We start from the raw sequence: 5,000 nt of genomic DNA on the forward strand, positions 1-5,000 counted from the left end.
GAGGCAAGATTGAAGAAGAGATGCATGAAAAGAAGTGAGTAAAAGTAAAAAGGGAAAAGAGAATCAATCGATATCATATCAATATTTTCTTCTTTTTGGAATGTTAATCAATGAACTGGTTTAGGTTCGTTCACATTTTGTAATTGACCTACTGTTGTTGGTATTTGAGTCTTTTCAAGCCGGTTCTGACCAATAGCTCAGAGTTCTCTGTGAAGAACAGCAAAGTTTAATTCACCATTCACCCTACCATTCAAAGAACTGCTTCATTTTTTAAAAACGGGGTCCCTTTGAACATAAAATGAGATTTCTTAAACATGTCCTAAATGTACTATAAATGACTGCAATTTCTAACAGCTTTTAAAGGACTATGTGTTGGAGACAAACTTGCTTACGGCCATACCTCTCTGATCGCGTCCGATCTCGGAAGCTAAGCAGAGTTGGGCTTGGTTAGTACTTGGATGGGAGACCTCCTCGAAATACCAGGTGCTGTAAGCTCTTTCACTTTTCTCTCCATAAGGCAGAGGACAATGCTGCTTTTTCATTTGACAAATATGTGAGAAAGAGGCAAGAGTGAAGAAGAGATGCATGAAAAGAAGTGAGTAACAGTAAAAAGGGAAAAGAGAATCAATCGATATCATATCAATATTTTCTTCTTTTTGGAATGTTAATCAATGAACTGGTTTAGGTTCGTTCACATTTTGCAATTGACCTACTGTTGTTGGTATTTGAGTCTTTTCAAGCCGGTTCTGACCAATAGCTCAGAGTTCTCTGTGAAGAACAGCAAAGTTTAATTCACCATTCACCCTACCATTCAAAGAACTGCTTCATTTTTTAAAAACGGGGTCCCTTTGAACATAAAATGAGATTTCTTAAACATGTACTAAATGTACTATAAATGACAGCAATTTGTAACAGCTTTTAAAGGACTATGTGTTGGAGACAAACTTGCTTACGGCCATACCTCTCTGATCGCGCCCGATCTCGTCCGATCTCGGAAGCTAAGCAGAGTCGGGCTTGCTTAGTACTTGGATGGGAGACCTCCTCGGAATACCAGGTGCTGTAAGCTCTTTCACTTTTCTCTCCATAAGGCAGAGGACAATGCTGCTTTTTCATTTGACAAATATGTGAGAAAGAGGCAAGATTGAAGAAGAGATGCATGAAAAGACGTGAGTAACAGTAAAAAGTGAAAAGAGAATCAATCAATATCATATCAATATTTTCTTCTTTTTGGAATGTTAATCAATGAACTGGTTTAGGTTCGTTCACATTTTGCAATTGACCTATTGTTGTTGGTATTTGAGTCTTTTCAAGCCGGTTCTGACCAATAGCTCAGAGTTCTCTGTTAAGAACAGCAAATTTTAATTCACCATTCACCCTACCATTCAAAGAACTGCTTCATCTTTTAAAAACGGGGTCCCTTTGAACATAAAATGAGATTTCTTAAACATGTCCTAAATGTACTTTAAATGACAGCAATTTGTAAAAGCTTTTAAAGGACTATGTGTTGGAGACAAACTTGCTTACGGCCATACCTCTCTGATCGTGCCCGATCTCGTCCGATCTCGGAAGCTAAGCAGAATCGGGCCTGGTTAGTACTTGGATGGGAGACTGCCTGGGAATACCAGGTGCTGTAAGCCTTTTCACTTTTCTCTCCTTAAGGCAGAAGACACTGCTGCATATTTCACTTGACAAATATGTGAGAAAGAGGCAAGATTGAAGAAGAGATGCATGAAAAAAGGTGGGTAACAGTAAAAAGGGAAAAGAGAATCAATCAATATCATATCAATATTTTCTTCATTTTGGAATGTTAATCAATGAACTGGTTTAGGTTCGTTCACATTTTGCAATTGACATACTGTTGTTGGTATTTGAGTCTTTTCAAGCCAGTTCTGACCAACAGGTCAGAGTTCTCTGTGAAGAACAGCAAAGTTTAATTCACCATTCACCCTACCATTCTAAGAACTGCTTAATTTTTTAAAAACGGGGTCCCTTTGAACATAAAATGAGATTTCTTAAAAATGTCCTAAATGTACTATAAATGACAGCAATTTGTAACAGCTTTTAAAGGACTATGTGTTGGAGACAAACTTTCTTACGGCCAGACCTCTCTGATCGTGCCCGATCTCGTCCGATCTCGAAAGCTAAGCAGAGTCGGGCTTGGTTAGTACTTGGATGGGAGACTGCCTGGAAATACCTGGTGCTGTAAGCTTTTTCACTTTTCTCTCCATAATGCAGAGGACACTGCTGCTTTTTCATTTGACAAATATTTGAGAAAGAGGCAAGAGTGAAGAAGAGATGCATGAAAAGACGTGAGTAACAGTAAAAAGGGAAAAGAGAATCAATCGATATCATATCAATATTTTCTTCTTTTTGCAATGTTAATCAATGAACTGATTAAGGTTCGTTCACATTTTGCAATTGACCTACTGTTGTTGGTATTTGAGTCTTTTCAAGCCGGTTCTGACCAACAGGTCAGAGTTCTCTGTGACGAAAAGTAAAGTTTAATTCACCATTCACCCTACCATTCAAAGAACTGCTTCATTTTTTAAAAACGGGGTCCCTTTGAACATAAAATGAGATTTCTTAAACATGTCCTAAATGTACTATAAATGACAGCAATTTGTAACAGCTTTTAAAGGACTATGTGTTGGAGACAAACTTGCTTACGGCCATACCTCTCTGATTGCGCCCGATCTTGTCCGATCTCGGAAGCTAAGCAGAGTTGGGCCTGGTTAATACTTGGATGGGAGACTGCCTGGGGATACCAGGTGCTGTAAGCTTTTTCACTTTTCTCTCCATAAGGCAGAGGACACTGCTGCTTTGTCATTTGACAAATATGTGAGAATGAGGCAAGATTGAAGAAGAGATCCATAAAAAGAGGTGGGTAACAGTCAAAAGGGAAAAGAGAATCAATCAATATCATATCAATATTTTCTTCATTTTGGAATGTTAATCAATGAACTGGTTTAGGTTCGTTCACATTTTGCAATTGACCTACTGTTGTTGGTATTTGAGTCTTTTCAAGCCGGTTCTGACCAACAGGTCAGACTTCTCTGTGAAGAAAAGTAAAGTTTAATTCACCATTCACCCTACCATTTAAAGAACTGCTTCATTTTTTAAAAACGGGGTCCCTTGGAACATAAAATGAGATTTCTTAAACATGTCCTAAATGAACTATAAATGACTGCAATTTGTAACAGCTTTTAAAGGACTATGTGTTGGAGACAAACTTGCTTACGGCCATTCCTCTCTGATTGTGCCCGATCTCGTCCGATCTCGGAAGCTAAGCAGAGTCGGGCCTGGTTAGTACTTGGATGGGAGACTGCCTGGGAATACCTGGTGCTGTAAGCTTTTTCACTTTTCTCTCCATAAGGCAGAGGACAATGCTGCTTTTTCATTTGACAAATATTTGAGAAAGAGGCAAGAGTGAAGAAGAGGTGCATGAAAAGACGTGAGTAACAGTAAAAAGGGAAAAGAGAATCAATCGATATCATATCAATATTTTCTTCTTTTTGGAATGTTAATCAATGAACTGGTTTAGGTTCGTTAACGTTTTGCAATTGACCTACTGTTGTTGGTATTTGAGTCTTTTCAAGCCGGTTCTGACCAACAGGTCAGAGTTCTCTGTGACGAAAAGTAAAGTTTAATTCACCATTCACCCTACCATTCTAAGAACTGCTTCATTTTTTAAAAACGGGGTCCCTTTGAACATAAAATGAGATTTCTTAAAAATGTCCTAAATGTACTATAAATGACAGCAATTTGTAACAGCTTTTAAAGGACTATGTGTTGGAGACAAACTTTCTTACGGCCATACCTCTCTGATCGCGCCCGATCTCGTCCGATCTCGAAAGCTAAGCAGAGTCGGGCCTGGTTAGTACTTGGATGGGAGACTGCCTGGAAATACCTGGTGCTGTAAGCTTTTTCACTTTTCTCTCCATAATGCAGAGGACACTGCTGCTTTTTCATTTGACAAATATTTGAGAAAGAGGCAAGAGTGAAGAAGAGATGCATGAAAAGACGTGGGTAACAGTAAAAAGGGAAAAGAGAATCAATCGATATCATATCAATATTTTCTTCTTTTTGCAATGTTAATCAATGAACTGATTAAGGTTCGTTCACATTTTGCAATTGACCTACTGTTGTTGGTATTTGAGTCTTTTCAAGCCGGTTCTGACCAACAGGTCAGAGTTCTCTGTGACGAAAAGTAAAGTTTAATTCACCATTCACCCTACCATTCAAAGAACTGCTTCATTTTTTAAAAACGGGGTCCCTTTGAACATAAAATGAGATTTCTTAAACATGTCCTAAATGTACTATAAATGACAGCAATTTGTAACAGCTTTTAAAGGACTATGTGTTGGAGACAAACTTGCTTACGGCCATACCTCTCTGATTGCGCCCGATCTTGTCCGATCTCGGAAGCTAAGCAGAGTTGGGCCTGGTTAGTACTTGGATGGGAGACTGCCTGGGAATACCAGGTGTTGTAAGCTTTTTCACTTTTCTCTCCATAAGGCAGAGAACACTGCTGCTTTTTCATTTGACAAATATGTGAGAATGAGGCAAGATTGAAGAAGAGAACCATAAAAAGAGGTGGGTAACAGTCAAAAGGGAAAAGAAAATCAATCAATATCATATCAATATTTTCTTCATTTTGGAATGTTAATCAATGAACTGGTTTAGGTTCGTTCACATTTTGCAATTGACCTACTGTTGTTGGTATTTGAGTCTTTTCAAGCCGGTTCTGACCAACAGGTCAGAGTTCTCTGTGAAGAGAAGTAAAGTTTAATTCACCATTCACCCTACCATTCAAAGAACTGCTTCATTTTTTAAAAACGGGGTCCCTTTGAACATAAAATGAGATTTCTTAAACATGTCCTAAAAGTACTATAAATGACATCAATTTGTAACAGCTTTTAAAGGACTATGTGTTGGAGACAAACTTGCTTACGGCCATACCTCTCTGATTGCGCCCGATCTCGTCAGATCTCGGAAGCTAA

At 38.5% G+C, this 5,000-nt stretch overlaps 7 non-coding genes and 2 pseudogenes across 7 annotated transcripts in view; all 9 read left to right on the plus strand.

The window, feature by feature from the left end:
* The first annotated feature begins 386 nt into the window (after nucleotides 1–386).
* On the plus strand, nucleotides 387–495 carry LOC137869987 (5S ribosomal RNA; annotated as a pseudogene).
* A 452-nt stretch (nucleotides 496–947) lies between these two features.
* LOC137869745 (5S ribosomal RNA) lies at nucleotides 948–1,066 on the plus strand. Its single transcript, XR_011102475.1, has one exon. It is a non-coding gene; the product is annotated as a 5S ribosomal RNA (ribosomal RNA).
* Nucleotides 1,067–1,518: 452 nt separating this feature from the next.
* Nucleotides 1,519–1,637, plus strand: LOC137869756 (5S ribosomal RNA). The gene has a single exon (XR_011102485.1). It is a non-coding gene; the product is annotated as a 5S ribosomal RNA (ribosomal RNA).
* Nucleotides 1,638–2,090: 453 nt separating this feature from the next.
* Nucleotides 2,091–2,209, plus strand: LOC137869949 (5S ribosomal RNA; annotated as a pseudogene).
* A 452-nt stretch (nucleotides 2,210–2,661) lies between these two features.
* Nucleotides 2,662–2,780, plus strand: LOC137869898 (5S ribosomal RNA). Its single transcript, XR_011102620.1, has one exon. It is a non-coding gene; the product is annotated as a 5S ribosomal RNA (ribosomal RNA).
* Nucleotides 2,781–3,232: 452 nt separating this feature from the next.
* Nucleotides 3,233–3,351, plus strand: LOC137869702 (5S ribosomal RNA). The gene has a single exon (XR_011102434.1). It is a non-coding gene; the product is annotated as a 5S ribosomal RNA (ribosomal RNA).
* Nucleotides 3,352–3,803: 452 nt separating this feature from the next.
* Nucleotides 3,804–3,922, plus strand: LOC137869876 (5S ribosomal RNA). Its single transcript, XR_011102601.1, has one exon. It is a non-coding gene; the product is annotated as a 5S ribosomal RNA (ribosomal RNA).
* A 452-nt stretch (nucleotides 3,923–4,374) lies between these two features.
* Nucleotides 4,375–4,493, plus strand: LOC137869715 (5S ribosomal RNA). The gene has a single exon (XR_011102447.1). It is a non-coding gene; the product is annotated as a 5S ribosomal RNA (ribosomal RNA).
* A 452-nt stretch (nucleotides 4,494–4,945) lies between these two features.
* LOC137869826 (5S ribosomal RNA) overlaps nucleotides 4,946–5,000 on the plus strand; it is a 119-nt gene continuing 64 nt past the window's right edge. Inside the window, exon 1 of the ribosomal RNA XR_011102551.1 lies at nucleotides 4,946–5,000. This exon is cut by the window's right edge and continues 64 nt beyond it. This is a non-coding gene — a ribosomal RNA (5S ribosomal RNA).

This window comes from Cebidichthys violaceus, unplaced genomic scaffold (genome assembly GCF_023349555.1).
Source record: "Cebidichthys violaceus isolate CVI_PGR_0920_01 unplaced genomic scaffold, fCebVio1.0.p SCAF_127, whole genome shotgun sequence".
In the NCBI taxonomy this organism is placed as follows: Eukaryota; Metazoa; Chordata; class Actinopteri; order Perciformes; family Stichaeidae; genus Cebidichthys; species Cebidichthys violaceus.